General features: G+C 46.4%; 2 protein-coding genes and 1 pseudogene across 3 annotated transcripts in view; 1 reads left to right on the plus strand and 2 right to left on the minus strand.

Annotated features, from left to right (window-relative positions):
* The window catches only part of LOC115518423 (cationic amino acid transporter 3-like), a 52,652-nt gene extending 42,944 nt beyond the window's left edge, over positions 1-9,708 (minus strand). Inside the window, exon 1 of the mRNA XM_032593933.1 lies at positions 9,630-9,708. The gene's annotated coding sequence lies outside the window, so the exon portion shown is untranslated. The remainder of the gene's footprint in view (positions 1-9,629) is intronic.
* LOC115518419 (cationic amino acid transporter 3-like) overlaps positions 1-9,715 on the minus strand; it is a 94,533-nt gene extending 84,818 nt beyond the window's left edge. For both annotated transcript variants that reach the window (XM_032593921.1, XM_032593920.1), the window contains exon 1: positions 9,630-9,715. The gene's annotated coding sequence lies outside the window, so the exon portion shown is untranslated. The remainder of the gene's footprint in view (positions 1-9,629) is intronic.
* On the plus strand, positions 1,797-4,545 carry LOC115518668 (annotated as a pseudogene).
* Positions 9,716-19,814: the final 10,099 nt, after the last annotated feature.

Consider the following 19,814-nt stretch of genomic DNA (forward strand, 5'->3'; position numbering starts at 1 on the left):
AAACCCCACCACAGCTTTTTAAAATTAGAAAAGGAAAGCAGGGAGATACCCTCAGCAGCTATAAATATAGATATCTAGGTCTTTGAGCATGGAGGAAGAAGCCCATCAAATCATCATGGTTATAGTGGACCACTAGACTTTATCAAACTGGACCTGCTATTCTGCAAAGTCCACACAAACCAATGTCCTCCCTAAGAAGATATGATACAGAGTCTTTCAGAATCTCCAATGAGAAAGTGTGGCAAAACATGAAGGAGGCAGCAGAGCCAGGTGGAAGATTCTTCATTCAAAGAATAGGTCTAAGCATATGATGTGCTGGGGCCTGTGGGAAAGACAAAGATTTGAAAAGCAAATTTTGCACCAGGGCAGAAAAGAAGGCCAGGGAGGAGGGCAGGGCAAAGAGTTGGGAAGGACTCTGGGGGAGAAGTGCCAAGGAATAACCTCCCCGAATTCATATTTTCCTTAGCAGAGCAGAGAACCTTTCTGGTCTGGAGAACAGAGTGTAGGCCTCCAAACCACTCTGACCCAGCAAACCTCTCTGCCCTTCTGAAACTCACAAGGCCTCTGGCCTGCCCGCCCCAATCCACAGACCTCTGGTGCCATGAAATACCTTCTGCTCAAACCTCACATGGCTTGAAAGCCAGAAGCACTCCAAGCCCAGCCTTCATCGTCTCTGACTCTGTCTCTGTTTTCTGACCAACTCTATAAACAGGAGAAATCACTTACCCATGGGCTTTTCCCATCTCAGAGGAGAAAGACCTGAAAAGGAAGTACAAGTCAAACCCAGGAGAGGGAAGATAGCTTGGCCAAGCAGTCAGGACTTGGAGTGGAGCTTAGAAGGGGCCCTGGGAAGGGCACTTGTGTGGCTCAGTCAGTTAAGTGTCCAACTTTGGCTCAGGTCATGATCTCATGGTTCATGGGTTCAAGCCCCACGTCAGGCTCTGTGCTGACAGCTCAGAGCCTGCAGCCTGCTTTGGATTCTGTGTCTTCCTCTCTCTCTGTTCCTCCCCTGCCTATGTTCTGTCTCTAAAAAATAAATAAACATTAAAAAAACTTTTTTTTTTAAAGAAGGGGCCCTAGGAGGCAGGACCCTTAGGAGGTGGGGCCATCATGAGGCTGAGTTGTCTGGAAGCAGGGCTTATGGAAAGAGTGGGAAAGGGTGAAGGAAGTGGATTAGGCAGAATCCTGGAGGAAAGCTGGAACTGGGCAATGGAAGACTAGTAGGGCCCTGTCTGGGTGAGGAGGTGGACTGAATGCTTAAATGGAATTTTGTTGAAGGCTTTGTGGCAGCAAGATGTGAACTTAGAAGTAAACAAGCTTTCCAGGGGCTTGAGTATGGAGGAGGTCCTGGTTTTCAGGAGAAGAGCATGGGGAGCCAGGTGGAGCCCAGTTTGTAGTGATTTGGAGGCCAGTCCCAGATCCAGTTAAATAGCCCACTCAGCTGCCCTTTCATCAAGGATAGAAGCACCTCCTGCCCACAATCTCTTCCAGAATCTCCTTTTAGTTTCCTCTACCAGCATCATCCATCACTGCCCCCTCATTCCTGTTTCCCTTCACCACAAAAATAAAACTAAAAGGGAACTCACTAAAGCTTCACCACAAGGTATTTCCTGATAGTCACTCAATGTCCATCGCATATTCTAACTGAATACCCATTGAGCATTGTGCTGAGGAAGTAAAAAAAAAAAAAAAGATATAGTCCCTGCCTAGAGACTTTTATTCTCTAGACATTCAACACATAAAGCTTCCAAGACCCTGAAACAGTGACCAAAGGAAGGTACCTCCTCCTTCCCAGAATGTTAATCTTCAAAGAGAAGCAAGACCTCTCAGATATGCAGAAGGTGGGGCCCACTCAGAGATTGAGGACAATTCATGGGCCCAAGAAACCATCAGTGTCAAGGAAAAGGGACATCACTGCCATCTCTTGATAGTGCTGAGATTCCTGTAGACGCTACATTAGGTTCCTTAAAGACTGGGGTGGAGGTGGAGGGAGGGAAGAGAAGGGTAGTGGCAGATACTTAATAGGGAGAGTCTATACTACCTATACTCAGACAAAACACTGAACTCTGAGCAGAAAGAATTGCTCCAGATGTCAGGAAGAACCTCTAAAGAAGGAAAACCTAAAAATCACATTGACCCTGCCCTAACACTTCTCCAGTAGGCATGGACCAAGGGCACTAATTGAGCACCTCTTTTGTTCCAGGTGCTATGCTGGGTGGTGGATGAGTGGCCCAGAAAGGACTACAGAGCCAAAATTCCTATAGGCAAAGGAGGCAGGCAGGAATTGGAAAGATGGCTGTCAGGACAGGACTGTAGGGTAGGGACAGCTGGGGGTTTCATATGCATCTGTTCCAACAGTCCTAGGCTCTCTTCCCTTGCCTCAAGCTGAGATTTTTCCCAGATGTGCATCTGCTTGAGGGAAAGAAAGGCAGGTGCAGGGGGAGAGTCTGTCTATCCTTGTATCGGGTCCCAGGAACAATCCTTCCCCTTTCTCCCTGTGCTATTCACTACCTGCTAGATAGAGGGTGGGGGGCTAGGGAAATACCAGCTCAGGTAATGAAAAACCTGGCCCAGGTGTCCTCCTTTCCTACCTCCCATAGACCAGCAGGGATCCTGAAACAGCCTGGGGGCCTTAAGGCCATGCTTTGACCCAGGCTGACAAGCCAGGGTTGGCATCCAGGGCCTAGACCCTGTAGGGCTTGCACCCCTGGAACCCACTGAGCCCCATGGAGCCCCTCAGTGGCTGAGGCCATGTTCCCTGTATTCCCTAGCATGCTGCTCACCCCTGCTTCCCTGGTAGGGCCTGGACTTCCCTGGTGGGTGGCCTCATGATCTCCTTCCACCCACTAAAGGGTCTTGCCCAGAATACCCTGCAACTTAGGACTGAGCTCTAGTCCCCCTTCTTTGCCTCTCAGGGCTGCTACCAGAGTCCATTCCAGGGCACAACAAGGGCTGCAGCCAGGCCACAGCCCTAAGGCCAAACCCCTCCAAGTGGACGTGCTCTGGCTTCCTGCTGTTGCCCAAGATTCTGCCCCCACCACTACTGCCCTTGCTGCTGAGCCCTAGTTTAACCGCCATTTCCATATTGGACACAGAGGCTCCAACCCCACCGCCCCAACCAGGATCTCTGCCCACTACCCAGGCCACAGTCTTGTCTCTGCCACCACCATTGCCACAGCCAAACCACTGCTTTCATAGCCCCTACCTGGATGATTGCTGCAGCCCGGGTCACACCTGCCTGGGAGGAGACAAAGAGCAAGGGGTCCTACATGTGTGCCCTTGTGCCAAGGAGTTCTGGATGGGTACAACCTCAAGGCACAAGACCATCCACATGGGAGTCAAGACAGGCCAGGTCACCTCAGGTGCTATGGAGATACCTACTGATATGGAAAACAAAGGCAGAAGAAAATGACTGATAAAATTAAATTTCCTTATAACCTGCAGCCCATTGGCAAATACTTGAGGCAGACAGAGTGTAACATTTCTCCAGGAACTCCCTACTGTCTTAATGTTAATGCTTTGCTAAGGGAAAAGGGACTTTAGCTTGACAATAGCTAGGCCTCCAGTATCCTGTGAGTCTTCTTTAGCATATCAAATTTCCTTTGGAAACTTCCTTGACTTTACCTCCCCCAACTCCCAAGTATATAATCAGTCTCTCCTCATGTTTCCAGGGCAGCTCTTTCTGCCCTGGGGCCCTGTCCCTGTGCTTTAATAATATCACCTCTTTTGCACCAAAGATGTCTCAAAAATCTTTCTTGGCCCTGATCTCCAGACTCCCACCATTCCAAAACCCTATCACCCACCATGGTCCCCTAGCCTCCTGAGCATCCCTAGCTGAGCAGAGCTGGCGGGGGAGGGGGATATGTGGATGCTGGAGGCAGAGAAGCCACAGGAGCCTCAGGAGCCACGGGAGCCAAGGGTGACCAGGACTGCCTCTGGAAAGTGCATCCAGGAGAAGCACGCCTGTGATTTGCTTTGCAAGACCCCTGCGACGTCTCCCACCTGAGCATAGACTAGCTGTGGCTTCAGACGAGGAGGCTTACCCATGTCCAAGTGCCAACAGCGCTGCAAGTGCAAGGACCACAGGAGCTACCATGTGCACACAAGCTACAGGACAGGACGGCAGAATGCACAAGCCCTGTAGCTTGTGGAGGGAGAGCTTCTTCCACTGTGGGAAAGCTTCTTCCTCAGAATCATCTCAACAGTCATGTCCCACAAGTGCCTTCCACAGACGACCCTTCACATGTGGCCCACGTGAGGCAGCTTTTGCCCAAAGGATCCACTGCGGACGCACACAGTGCCACTCGAGAAGAAGGTGCCATGCCGTGCATGGTAAGATGTTGAGCTCAGCTTCTATTTCGTCTCACAAGAAGGTACACTGCCAGGACTCTCACCATGTCTGTGAGGTATGCAACCACGGTACTGGTGAGGTCTGTCCTAGGGCAGCAGTGAGGATGGTGATGGCACACCTCTCCCCAGCTGGGGGCTCCCTCTCAGCCCAAGAGGGCGCCCTTGCTCTCAGAACTTCCTTCCCAGCCCTGGTGAGCTACCATTTGGAGGCAGGGATAGGAAAGTGAAGGAAAGTCCCTTGGAATCATCTCCTCCTCCCCTCTCTCTTCCCACCGCCTCCTCTCTCTTCCTCCACCAACCAAAGAGACTCCAGAAGGAAAGGAGAAAGAGATCTTCCTTAGGGGAATTTTCCTAGGTTTTTATTTGTCTCTCCTGCTCCTCTCTCCTCCCTATCATACCTGACCCCACACACACCTGCCCCCTCAGTTGTGTTGAAGTCCCCAGGACAGTGGGCAGGGGTGGTGGAGGACAGGAGTGACCACTGTCTTCACTCCCCTCCTCCCCATACCTTCCCCCTGCTCTGCCCTTTGAGAGATGTGTGACCTTCTCCTTGATGGTCCCTACTCTTCCCCTTCTACTCCCACTACTGTGTGCTGCCTCTCCCTGGGGAGTTAGTACTTATATTTTTCAGGGGGAGGGAAGAGAGGAAGGAGGAGATTCAAGGTTCTGTCCCAGAGACAGGAAAATGTGAGACTGGAAAAGGAGCAAAAGCAGGGAATGCAAAGGTAGTACCTTCATAAGATGGGGTTGTTTGGGTCAGGACCTAAACATCATTATACTAGAATAACTATCAGGGTAAATAAAGTCAGGGGGAGCAAAAGAAGGAGCACTAAGGCCAGAGGCAGGACAAGGTACAGAATTGTAGGCTACAGAGTAAACTGGGAAAGACCCAGGAACTATAGATGCTTCCTGGAAGTAGAGGGATACAGCTACAGACTCCCCATCCCTCTTGCTCCCCAGCTCCAGCCATGGCCCTTTCTTCTCATACCCCTCCCACAGGACAGAAGCTGTGGCCCTGCCATGTCATTGTGTTATTGTGTACCCTGCATGTTCCCCAGCTTTCACTCCCTCCTTTTGTACAGAGCCTATTACAACATTTTAAGTTAAAAAAAAAAAAAAAAGAAGAAGAAAGGAAAATAAGTGACCAAGACTGTGAGGGTTGGGGGAATCAGAGGATACAGAGTTAGGGGACATACGTCTCTCCTGGAGGAGGGGACAGAGTGTGGAGACCTGGAAGGTGGAGCCCATCCAGGTGATTTCACATGAAGTGTCTGAAACTTGAGGGGTAGGAGAAGGGAAGAGGTGAGGAGGCAGGGGCGGAGTCAGAGGCAGGGGAAGAGACTGGAAGAGACAGAGATAAGAGAAGCAAGGAAGAGAGATGGAAGGGAGGACAAGAGAAGGAACAGGGATGGAGAGGCAGCAAAAGGAGACATATGGGAGGAGATGTGTGAGGAGAAATTAAAAGGCACACAGGATGAAACTCACAAAGATGTGATGGGAAAAGAGACCCTCAGAGACTGAGGGAGGGAAGTAGGGAGGGAGACAGCCAGAAGGAAGAGCTGAGGGCAGACTCAGTCCCAGAAAATCAGAGACAACAAAGTACTTGCAGTCAGAGAGACAAACAGACCCACAGACAGACAGATCTGCTTGACAGAGATGAAGGTGAAGGAGGTAAAGACAGGGGAGCAGGGTGGGGCGGGGGGGGGAGGAAGAGAGAGAGAAGGAGGTAAGTGTGGAGCAGGAGAGGTTTCCAGGTCAGGGAGAAGGATATACATTTAGGATCTTCTTCCATCTCACCTGGTCCCTGCTGAGCCCAGTCTCCTCTCAGGTGCTACCAGGTGGTGGATGTGCCCAGAAAGTACATCTTCTTTCCGTGAAGCTATTGCCATAGCTGCCCCATGCTCTTTCTTAGTGCAAACCCCAGATCCCAGACACCCTACATGGATATGAATACTGCCTCTCCTCCCCTTTCTCCCAAAATCCTGCATTCAAAAGACACCTGAGCTCAGGCCTACATATTTCAGAGTTAATGCAGCCAATCATAACCAGAGGAAAGGGGATTTGAGGCCAAGGAGAAGCAGAAACAGAGGCTGGTGGGCAAGGGAAGCTGATAAGCTCTGGGGAAAGTGCTGGGGACCGACTGGTTAGGGATCACATGGAGAAGAGGGAGGAGAGGGTAAGGACAGGGACTATGTCTGCATTGGGAGCTAAACAAGCAACACGCAAAGAATAAGCAAAATAACATACTAGTGATTGTCCATTAATTTGGGATCAAGCATGCAGACACCTTCTTTTCAGTCACAATGAAGCCTCCAAGCAGCTCTTCACTCTAGGGCCTCCACAAATATACATATGAAATTCCCAAAAGAAGAAACAAGGCAGAAATAGAGACACTGAGGGGCACCTGGGTGGCTCAGTTGGTTAAGCATCCAACTTCAGCTCAGGTCATGATCTTGCAGTTTGTGAGTTCGAGCCCCATGTCAGGCTCTGTGCTGACAGCTTGCTCAGAGCCTGGAGGCTGCTCTGGATTCTGTCTCCCTTTCTCTCTTCCCCTCCCCTGTTCATACTCTGTGTCTGTCTCTCTCCAAAATAAATAAACATTTAAAATTTTTTTAAAGAAATAGAGACACTGAGGCCAGTATACATGCTTGAATCTAGGTTTTCAGGGCACAGTAAAGAAGCAACCAGCTAAGTATGCAAAGACAGTATTTTTCCCAGACTTTCCTGGGGCTCTGCCAAGACTAGCTCCCCCAGCTCCTCTCAGGGCCAGGGGAGACCCTAAGAACCTTAACTCAAGCAATCTAAAGGGGAGTTGTTCTCTCAGTCTTGTTCCCTGCCAGCCACATTTGAAGGTCCCAGAGACCAGAAGTCTGGTTATAGCTAAAGCCCAATGAGTCTCCTAAGCAGCAGGAGGGAAGGTAGAGAGGGAACCTCCTAGAAAAGTCCTGCAGAGTTGACCAGGGAGAAAACCCAGCAGGTCCATCCCACTCACATGGATGCTTAGCTTGATAAAGAAGTTTGATAAAGTTCGTGATGTTCAGGGCTTCCATGTAATTAAATCATGAACTGCATACTTACATTTCTTCTCCAACTCCTACCCTTTATCCATCTCTCCCCCATGGACACACATCTTTTATGAAGCACACTGAATCCGATCCTAGAAATCACTACAACTGTACACAGTTCTTTTGAATAAATTTCATTTATGCAAAAAAATTCATCCTCTATAACAAGCTACAGAGCAGGTATCAGTGCTACTATTTTATAGATGATGAAACTAAGACACAGAGAGGTTAAGTAACTTGACTCAAGTCACAGAGCTGGTAAGGGAGGAGCAAAGAATCAAATGACTGCACTGTGGTGCCCCCTCCTGCAGGTTCTGCCCTGGGAAGCAGCCAGGCTTGGGGCCTGTTGTGTGAGGGAGAAGTTACTCCCCAGAGGGCAAAAGACCTGCCTCCTGGGGCCCTTCTCAGCATGTTCTGACCAGGAGAGCATTGTCAAGTTTAGGTCTTATCTGGGAAGTGGAGAAGTCACACCTTACCCTCTGAAGATGAAAGTCTAAACCAGATCATTGATCGAAGATCTGTGAGCTTTAAAACATAGAATTCAAGCCATGGAAACGGTGGGTGAAGGGGATAGTCAAGTTAACGTTGCCAAACCCTTCAGTCTTCCCATTACCTTCCCCACACCTATCCCTGTCTCCCTCTCCCTCTTTTGGTCTCCTGACCCCACGGGCCTCTTCCCCACCTGTCTAGGCCCTGGCAGCTGTCTCCCCACCAGCCATGGATCACTAGTCTATGCAGTCTAGGCTCAGTCATCCTCACAGCATATGAAGTCACCTCAGGGCACAGAGTCAGCCTACTTGTCCACCCAGGCCAGGGTCACTGTGAAGCTTCAACCATGGCACATTTTGCATTGCTGCCCCCAAATATCCAGCACCACTGCCACGCCATCACATCCCACCCTTGGAGAGGTAGCTCTCCAGGTCATTTCAGCCCAAGTTCCCTGACCCTCTCTCGGGCAGTCACAGCTTCCTCCATACTTCTGCCTCCCTAACACACATTTCCCAACATGCACACATGCACACCTACACAATTCTGCCTCAGTAGGCAATCGGATTTCCTACTCCAACATTATGCACTTACTGAGAGCTCTGACTTATCTGACTCTCTCCTCTCCATTTTCCTGCTCCTTGCTAACTAAATGAGTTTGTTCTACTTATCTCCTAGGGCACCTTCTAGACTTCTGGGCTTTCCTCCATCTTCCCTCCTTTGCATCATCCATCATCTAAGTCATGGAGCCTGTCCAGTTGCCCTTGACCAACTCATCTCACAAAAATTTGAAAAAGAGCACCCAGAATGCTGTACCTCCCTGTGTTAGGTCTCAGCCTCATCTCACCAGCTGCCAGGAGCTCTTGCAGGACAGGGCCCCTGCTCCTTCCTCTGGGTCTCCCCTGTGTGCCCAGCACACATAGAGGGTAGAGCGTGTGACTCAATGATTCTGCTCCCTTGGAGAAAGAGGGAACTAAGAAACCCAAGCAGGGTCATCATCTGAGCCTACACTGGCCTGAGAGGTGTAGTGTCAGGGAAGCAGACAACTGGAGGGAATCCATCTCTAGTGGGGCAGTGCTTTCCTTTAGAGATCCCAGGGCACCTGTGTGTGTGTGTGCACGCACACACACACATGCGCATACACATCTGACATCCACAGATGGGAGAAGAGAATGTGTATGTGAAACTCTAGGAGTCCAGGTCCTGTATGGAGGTGAGAGTGTTTCAGGAGCTGGACTTCCAGACCCTCTGCAGCCCCAGAAGACACAGGCCCATGACTGCAGGGACAGAGGGCAGCCAGTCCTGCCACCGCACGATGAATGCAGGCTGGAATTTGGGCAACCTCCATTCTCCTAGGTTTGAATTTGCTCTATTCAGGGTACAATTCACATTGTTTCCTGTGTTCTGTGTTTCAGTCCCATTCTCATCCTCCCTTCTTGTCCACACTCACAAGCATTTCCTGTGTTCAGAGCTTAGAGCACTTATTAGGCTGAATCATATGAAATTCCTGATATTCAATTGGTTTTGGCTTATACTATCTATTACTTTGGTTCTTCTCTCTTCTAAGCATTTTTCTGGACTCCAGCCTAAGGAGACAGGGAAGCAGATTGTGGAAAGGCAAATAAAAGCTATTATGCATTGACAGCATACTATGTGCCCTTACCACAGTGCTAATTCTTACTACAGTCCCATGAATTATTCCCTGCAGCCCCTGCAATTTTTTCTTACCGTTTACACGTGAGTGAGTCCAGGTGAAGAGGCTACATGGAGAGGAACAGGGCTGGGATTCCAGCTCAGCCTAAGACCTCCTGCTTCACCACTGCCCCACACAACCAGGAGAGTCCTGGCAGAGACTGGGAGCCAGAGGCAATGGCTGCAGCTTCACAACAGGAAGGGGGAGAAGGAAACAGGCCAAACTGGAACTCTGGAGGGGCCAGAAAGGCCCCCACGGAAGGGGGTTGGAAGCTCAGCAACCACACCCAAAACCCACCTAGAGAAGGGTCAGTCTGAAAAATAACCCAGGCAGAAACAGACAGAGGGCCTAGACAGGAAATGGGAGGTGACAGCTGCCTGGGACAGAGCAAGGGAGGGCAGAAGGAAGAAATGCAGGGGGAGGCCTGTGTAGACAGAGCAGAAATGCTATGATGCTGAGGAACAGGGCTATAGGTCCAGGGCATCAGGGAGGGAGCAATAGCGGTTACATGGGGAGGAAAGATAAAGTCCAGGCAAAAGGACAAAAAGCAGGAAGGAGGGAGATACCCTGTGGAACAGATGTGGGATTGAGGCAAATAGAGGAACCCAGGGTTAGAGGCAGTGCTCAGTGAGGGAGTAAGAGTCAGCCTCAAAGAGGGCAGGGGTGGGTGGACATGGTGGTGGGATTGGGGAAGGATTGAAGCAGGGACAACACACACACACACACACACGCACGCACACACACACACAGACACTCACAGGCCCTTCCAAGGCATAAGGAGCAATTGTCTGGTCATTTGCTCCAAGGTCCCAGTAAGCATACCCACCCCACCACCCCAAATCCTAGCAGGATTTTGAAAGTGATGAAGGCAGGACCACAGGGATTGGAGATGGGGAGGGGAGAAGGATGTCATGAGCCATTGTGTATGTGTCCTTCTGTGCCTGGTAGTGCTGTGCCCTATCAGGCACCCACATCCCTGGCTCTTTCACTTGACTATATAAACAGGGTCATTTGCTTAATCTCTCTAAGCCTCAGTTTCCTCATCTACAAGGAACCTTACCTGGCTCCCCTTACTGGATTAACATAAGAATTTGATAAGATACAAACAAACTATCATGCACTCCTGGTGGAAGTGTAACTGGGACCACCATCCTGAAGCACAGTCTTAGTGGAATTAAGAATGCACACACCCTCTCAGCCCACAATCCCTCTCTGAGGTAAACACCCCAAGGAAACTCTCTCCTTAGTCCATAAGGAGGTCCATATGAGTATGTTCATTACAGGACTGTTTGTGGTGGGAGGAAGTCGGAAGCTAGGCCAGCATCTGTTACTAGAGGCATATATAAGTAAAATGTGTTGTACGTACACAGTGAAATATTACACAGCAGCCAGAAATAATACAGCAGATTCATAGAAAGCAACTTGGGTAGATCTCACAAACAATATTAGGGAGGAAAAACAAAAGCAAAATGAGGGGTATAACACAATGCTATTTATGTACATTTTTAAAACAGCCAAAATATGCTGCATATTTGTCAAGGCTACACACATATATCTGTTAAAAATGTCATGTCATTCCTCTGCTCAAAACCTTCCACTGGTTTCCTTTTTTAAATTAATTAATATTTTTTAACTTACATTCTAGTTAGCATACAGTGCAACAGTGATTTCAGAAGTAGATTCCTTAATGCCCCTTACCCATTTAGCCCTTTCCCCCTCCCACAACCCCTCCAGCAACCCTCTGTTTGTTCTCCATATTTAAGAGTTTCTTATGTTTTGTCCCCCTCCCTGTTTTTATATTATTTTTCCTTCCTTTACCTTATGTTCAACTGTTCTGTGTCATAAAGTCCTCATATGAGTGAAGTCATATGATATTTGTCTTTCTCTGACTGTCTAATTTTGCTGAGCTTAATACCCTCTAGTTTCATCCACGTAGTTGCAAGTGGCAAGATTTCATTATTTTTGATTGCCAAGTAATACTCCATTGTACATATATATACCACATCTTCTTTATCCATTCATACATCAATGGACATTTGGGCTCTTTCCATACTTTGGCTATTGTTGATAGTGCTGCTATAAACATTGGGGTGCGTATGTCCCTTTGAAACAGCATACCTGTATCCCTTGGATAAATACCTAGTAGTGCAATTGCTGGATCTCTTTTGCACTGCTGGTGGAAATCCACTGGTTTCCTTTTGATTCAGAGTAGAAGCCAAAGTTCGCATTTACAATGGCCTACAAAGTCCTACAGTATTGGTCACTGACCCAGCTACCTCTCAGCCTCTGTTTCTCTGTCTTCCCACTCATCATTCTCTAGCCACTGGTCTCCTAACCATTCTGACTTCCTAAAATACCAGGCAAGACTCTACCTCAGGGTCTTCATACTTGCTGTCCCCTATAACTGCACCACCTTTACCCCAGATAACCAAGTAGTTGCTCCCTTCCCCACATTTGGTGTAATAGCACGTTAATAGCAAGACCTACCTTATTCACCCCATATAGATCTGCAGTCTGCTCCTAATCACCCACAACATAACTTATACCCATGCCCCTTTTTTTATCCCTATCATGACTATGTCTGCTTTCAAACCACAGGTCATCCCACCTCCTATTTCCAGGAACTTTGCTTCAGGTTTTCTAAAGATGTAAACACAGACATTCAGCTCCTATTACCAACCTTGCTTCTGTTAAACCTCATTGCTTTTTTATAAAATTAGTTGCACAAATGACCAGTTTTTCACAATCTCAACTCTTGATTCCTTAATTAACGTAATTTTCCATTCTCCTCTTTCTGGGATGGCTCAAACAGAGAGTTCCACTTAGAAGCAAATTAAATGGCTTCTCTTAGTACCTTCCATGAGGGTGTTCTAGGAGAGGAGAGGTGGTTAGGTGTGTGGTGTACATACAAGGGAGGCTGTATATTAGGCTAGAAAGTAAGAAACAGGAGGGGATTGCATTGTGGTCACTGTTTCTCTTTCTATGCAAACCTCTTCTGCTTGTAGCAGATTTATAGGGACTCCTCCAAGTAGCCCAGCATCTTAGCCATAAACTTCCCAGAAATAAAAGTCATTGATGTTCCCTTGAGAGGCAACAAAAAATAAATATCAGGGTTTGGTACAAACACACCAACCATGGCTGAGAGTGGAAGGCAGCCAGTTCCTGATAATTCATTGAACTCTTTTCTGATTTGTATACACGCACACTCATACACACACACACACACACACATCATACACAGGAGTCTATCAAATATGCTTATGTTTATAGACCACTGAGATAAATGTACCTCAGCCCTTGGTGCATATTTCCACTCAAATTCAAGCACATATGTCCAGAGAGTAGGACATATATGACTTTCAATGTTGTGCTTTGTGAATGTATATACCCATCGTCTCCCCCTTTCCAAAGTCCTGACTGTAGGGTGGGGCCCAGTGAGGGTGAATAAGAGAATGTCTGAGTAGAAGTTTGCATGTGTCACTAAGTGTTTCTCCAACTACACTCCACAAAACAAATAGAAATTTTTTTTTTATTTTTCAGTATTTGGAATTATCCACTATCTTTCAATTACCTCTATGCCATCAAGTTTCAGTGCTCATTTATCCCTTACTGAGTGTCTACTCAATACAGAATATAGCTCAGGGATTAAAGGCACCAGCTTTGCTTAAACTTGGGACAAATCCTACCTTCACTATTCACTTTACACAAATGACTTAACCTCAATGAGACTTAGTTTCAATTTTTGTAAAATGAGTATAACACTACTCAACTCATACACTTCTGTATTAAATAGGTGATTATGGGGGTTCATTTGGTTGAGCATCTGACTTCAGCAAAGGTCATGATCTCACAATGTTTGGGTTCAAGCCCCGCGTCAGGCTCTGTACTGACAGCTCAGAGCCTGGACCCTGCTTTGGATTCTGTGTCTCCATCTCTCTCTGCCTGTCTCTTGCTCGCTCTTACTGGCTCTCTCTCACTCTCTCTCTCTGTAAAATAAATAAACATTGGGGGAGGAGCCAAGATGGCGGAACCGCATGGAAGTTTTTTTGTGTCTCACATCCATGAAATTCTGCCAAATCAACACTAAACCATCCTGCATGCCTAGAAAACTGATCTGAGGATTAACACAACAATCTGCACAACTGGAACCACAGAATTCAGCAGGTACGCAGCGCAAAGAGGTGAAGTGGGGGAGAGAAGCCGCCATGGGCAGGGAGCTGTTTTTGCTGTCAGCGAGAAGACAGAGTGGGGTGGGGGGGATACAGGAAAAGCACACCCCCCCCACAAGCAGCTGGAGAGAGAGTGGAAAGGTGGAAACAGCCACAGGGACTGAACAAAAAAGGGAGAAAGGAGAATGGAGAGGGTTTAAATTCCATTAAGACTCTATAAACAGGGGCAGCGCAGAGTCTGAAACTCCGCAGCTCGATACCTGGTGGTGCTCTGGTGAGAAGGGCGAATTCCCAGAGCAGAGTGAAGTCCAGGGTCTTTGGGCCACAAAGAGAGAGGAGGTTCCCCTGCTGGGAGGACATCTGGTAGAGTCTGTGACACCCCACAGGCAAAGGCCCCAGAAGATCCAGGAGAGAAACCACATTTGCTGGTGCTGGAACAAGGTCTTCAGGGGTGAAGCCAGCATCACAGTCCCGGACTTCAAGCTATACTGCAAAACTGTAATCATCAAGACAGTATGCTACTGGCACAAGAACAGACACTCAGATCAATGGAACAGAATAGAGAACCCAGAAATGGACCCACAAACGTATGGCCAACTAATCTTTTCTGCTTTCCACAAAGCAGGAAAGAATATCCAATGGAATAAAGATAGTCTCTTCAGCAAGTGGTGCTGGGAAACCTGGACCACTTTCTTACACCATACACAAAAATAAAATCAAAATGGATGAAAGACCTCGATGTAAGACAGGAGGCCATCAAAATCCTTGAGGAGAAAGCAGGCAAAAACCTCTTCGATCTTGCCCGCAGCAACTTCTCACTCAACACACCTCTGGAGGCAAGGGAAACAAAAGCAAAAATGAACCATTGGGACCTCATCAAAATAAAAAGCTTCTGCACAGTGAAAGAAACAATCAGCAAAACTAAAAGGCAACCAACAGAATGGGAGAAGATATTTACAAATGACATATCAGATAAAGGTTTAGTATCCAAAATCTACAAAGAATTTACCAAACTCAACACCCAAAAAACAAATAATCCAGGGAAGACATGGGCAAAAGACATGAATAGATACTTCTCCAAAGAAGACATCCAGATGGCCAACTGACACATGAAAAAATACTCAATATCACTCATCATCAGGAAATACAAATCAAAACCACAGTGAGATACCACCTGACACCTGTCAGAATGGCTAAGCTTAACAACTCAGGCAACAACAGATGTTAGCGAGGATGCAGAGAGAGAGGATCTCTTTTGCACAGCTGGTGAGAATGCAAACTGATGCAGCCACTCTGGAAAACAGTATGGAGGTTCCTCAAAAAATTAAAAATAGTACTACCCTATGACCTAGCAATTGCACTATTAGGTATTTATCCAAGGGATACAGGTGTGCTGTTTCAAAGGGACACATGCCCCCCAATGTTTATAGCAGCACTATCAACAATAGCCAAAGTATGGAAAGAGCCCAAATGTCCATCTGTCCATCGATGGGTGAATGGATAAAGAGGTGATATACACACACACACACACACACACACACACACACACAATGGAGTATTACTTGGCAATCAAAAAGAATGAAATCTTGCCATTTGCAACTATGTGGATGGAACTAGAGGGTATTATGCTAAGCAAAATTAGTTAGTCAGAGAAAGACAAATATCATATGACTTCACTCATACTAGCACTTTAAGACACAGAACAGATGAACACAAGAGAAGGGAAGCAAAAATAATATAAAAACAGGGAGGCGGAAAAACATAAGAGACTCAAATATGAAGAACAAAGAGAAGGTTACTGGAAGGGGTGTGGGAGGGGGATGGGCTAAATGGGTAAGGGGAATTAAGGAATCTACTCCTGAAATCAGTGTTGCACTATGTGCTAACTGGTATATAAATTGAAAATATAAAATAAACAATAAATAAAGAATTAAACAAACATTAAAAAATTGGTGATTATGACAAGTGTTTGGAACAAAATATAGGGTATAGTATTCAGTAAGTGGTAGCTATTATTATCATCATCATTTGGGGGATATTGGAGATGTAAAGAAGTAATACATAAAAGAGGTGTTCTTTTCCCTTAAGAGGTTTTTAAATCTCATCAATGATACAAGATAAATACATGGAGAGAGGCACAACATGAAAACCTGAAACTGTTATTTGAGCCCTAACATGCATTTGTTCTCCATAATCCAAGCCCTGTTTCAAAATTCTACCAGATTTAAAGCCTCTAATAAGATTTTCTCCTGTCATTCATCATCCCCATGAATCGCCACCTGATATACCCATCACATCCACACCAACCTTCCATTTCAGGAAGTTAACTGGAGAGTTTCTGAAATAAAAAACATTTTGATAGTTCATTTTGTAAATTTCCTTGTTTCTGGGCAGGAGCCCATCTGAGGCATTCCGAACCCAAGTGAGACAACCATCCTCATGGCCAGAGGGCCTGCACCCTCCCATCTCCTCTAGTCATCCTCAAATCTCAGAAAATTCTACCTCATGCTCAATATCAATCATTTTTACTTTAATATTGGCCTCTCTTTATCACCCATTCTGATTGAAGATGAAGTACACGAACCCTCAAACGCTGAAGAAAATTCTTCAATGCCCACCTGGTAACATTGTTTTATTGCCAATGCTCCAAGGTCCCCGGAAATATAGGTCTCTTTTATTTTAATATTGACCTATTAAAAATCACCAAAAGATCCCTTAAAAAGCATTAATTTGGTCCTTACCAGGGTATATATAACTCCTTATGCAATCGTCTGGTCTCTCCTTAAAGGTTTTGATAGATGAAAGTATCCCTAATTTCTAGGACAGATAGTTAAGAACTCCTATTTCATCCCCCAACCACTATAGTTTCCTCATTTAGTATCATCATGTTATTACTCATTTGATTAAGAGACAGTACAACCCTGAGGCGGGGCATGACTACTATGACCTCCCCAGTCCCTTTCAGGCCATCACATGAAGTAGGGGAAACAATTGGCAGCAGTCCTGACTCACACAATGCTTGCCCCCGGGGAGCCCCTGAGGACCAGGCAGACTCCAGCGTGGCCACAGCAGGCACTTTCCCAAAGTGGGTGGAGTGCGAAGCTTGGGGACAGGAGGGCAGCCAGGACACATACTTCTCTGTCTTTCCCAAATTCAATTTCCCCAGCTTAAGACCCTCCTCTTGTGCTCCCAGTTCCAAAGTTTTCAGACCTTCATAAGTGCTCATCTGAGGCCAGACACCTATCATCCTTGATCTAAAGTCAGTGCTTCTCAAACCTGATCATACAGATCACTTGGGAGCCTGTTAAAAATTCAGATTCTGAATCAGTAGGTCTTGGTTTGGGTCTAAGATTCTGCATTTCTTTTCTTTCTTTCTTTTTTTTTTAACACAGGATTCGCACTCAACGCAGAGCCCAATACAGGGCTTGACCTCACAACCCTGAAATCAAAACCTGAGCTAAGAACAAGAGTAAGATGCTTAACTCACTCAGCCACCCAGGTGCCCCTAAGACTCTGCATTTCTAACAAGCTCCCAGGTGACACCCATGCTGCTGGTCCACGGACCACGCTTTGAAGAGCAAGGATGTAGATGACTGGAGCAGGTGCTACAACTGTCTCCCAGGAAGAGTCTATCTGTCCACATCCTTCTGTCTTTCCTCCTTCTGTCACATCCTCCAGATGGCAATGAGAATCGTATTCCATTCCTTCCTGATTCAGGAATCTCACTCCATGACACAATCTACAATACAAATCTGGCTCACAAATTCCCTTCAAGTGTGAAAACACACATCCCTCACAATATTCTCATTCTTTCATGACTGTTAGAGGTCTGTATAGCCCAGATTACTGTCCCATTTCTTTTCCAACTCACCTGTCCCTCTTTTATTTACCAAAGTATCTCTTGATCAATGCCTCTTTCTCAGTTTCTACTCATACCTTCCTTCCAAAGGAATGATGTCTCAATCCTTGTCCAGTTAGTAATTCCTCCTACTTCAGTCTGTGTCTCTCCCCATTTGGAGTACACGTTCTCTCTTCCAAAAGAATCTTAGATGCTCTCACAAGGTTTTTGCACCAGGCTCTCAAAAAACATCTAAAGGAGTGGGTAAGTATATGGGTAATCCTGCCTCTAGCTGGCTTCCCTGGAATCACCTACTACCTGTTGGGAAGATGAGAAATTCCACAAGTAAAAAAGTAACTTCCAATCCCTCCCTCCCAGGGCAGATCCATACATAAATACAATAGAAAACCACTGGCCCTCTATACCAACCATAAAACTCTGACTGCCTCAAGAAAGATGCCTGTTGTGCCCAAGTTGGAATCAGTCTCATCTTCAGGGATTCCATGGAGTCAGCTGGTTGGACCTTCTATAAATTTGCTACTTCACTCCCCTCCCCACAGCCCATGGGAATAGATGCAATAGGACCAAAGGAGGTCATGTCAGGCATTTTCCTGCCCAGGGCTGTATTTTCCCTGTTGCTCTTTGAATGAACACTGTTCTTACTGTTGGGTCTAGAGGAAGGAGAGAACCTACTCCTTGCCCTGAACAAGACTCCACTCTGATGGAACAGGACAGTCACCAGAACTCAGGCATAACCACACTAAGGCAAAAGTAGAAGTGCCTGGGTACAGTTCTAGTTGCTGGGTACAGATCCAGATACAGTTCTAGATATAGTTTGAATGGAGAGAAATGCTATTTGTCAATTCTTGCAGAAGAATTCTCACAGAAGATAGTTAAAGGAATAACACAGTGCTAGCCTGAAAGGTAGAAGCATTTCTGTACCAAAGAAATGTGGAAGGTTCAATTCAATTTAACATAAATTTGTTAAATGCTCATAATGTGTCTGGTCCCAGCTGGATGTTCTGGGGCGGTGAACAAGATACACTCCTTACCTATGATCTACAATCAAGAACAAAATGAAGAAAATAAAGACACTCAGATAACTTTGGTATCTTAATTTTTTTTAATTTCAGCTTTATTGAGGTATAACTGATATATAAAGTTGTAAGATATTTAAAGTGTACATTGTGGTATTTTTATGGACATATTCATTGTGAAATGATTCACTATGATTTCCCCACTGTGAAAGGATTAACGTGGTACTTTAATCTAAGTGTTTCATTAAATGAAGATAAGTGTTCAAAGGGCACCTTTTGCTTCCCTCACTTCATCTTTACATACCAAAGGACAACAGTTGGTGCTTTGGTTTTCTATGTGAGGTCCCTGGAGCAGCAGCAGCAGCATTTAGGAGCTTGTTAGAAGTACAAGCTCTGGGGGCGCCTGGGTGGCGCAGTCGGTTAAGCGTCCGACTTCAGCCAGGTCACGATCTCGCGGTCCGTGAGTTCGAGCCCCGCGTCGGGCTCTGGGCTGATGGCCTGGAGCCTGTTTCCGATTCTGTGTCTCCCTCTCTCTCTGCCCCTCCCCCGTTCATGCTCTGTCTCTCTCTGTCCCAAAAAAAATAAATAAACGTTGAAAAAAAAAAAATTAAAAAAAAAAAAAAAAAAGAAGTACAAGTTCTGGGTCCCACCCAAGCCTACTGAATTCCAAAATCTGGGGTGGGACCCAGCAGTGCTTTCACGGGCCCTCCAGGTGAGGTGACATACACTAACATTTGAGCACTGCTGAGCAGAGTACTATTCCTGGCCTCTATCCACCCACCCTTCTCACTGTGACTTGATTAGTGAGTTGAAGAGACAGCACTGAGTATGCCCAGCTCAGCCCCAGTTTTTGTTGGTTTTCTTTCTGTATCCAGAACCAACCTGCCCAGAACACATGCATTCCAACCTGCTCATACAGGAGAAAATCTAATAAAATCAGACTCTCTCTAGTGGTGGAGGGTGGGGGATGTTCAGCACTACTTGCAATGAGGATTAAATCGAATTTAATGATGCAGGATTGGCAACCCAATTAGGCTGCAGATCTACAGCTGATGGTTTAATCATCTCTATGTCTTGATTATCAATTGGTTCCAAACATAGGTAGGGGAAATTGGGGTGTTACTTATTGTACCTCTACAGCTCGTACAATGGGTTGTAGTAAAAAGTGCGTTCAGA

The sequence above is a fragment of the Lynx canadensis genome, chromosome B4 (assembly GCF_007474595.2).
Source record: "Lynx canadensis isolate LIC74 chromosome B4, mLynCan4.pri.v2, whole genome shotgun sequence".
NCBI classification, from domain to species: domain Eukaryota; kingdom Metazoa; phylum Chordata; class Mammalia; order Carnivora; family Felidae; genus Lynx; species Lynx canadensis.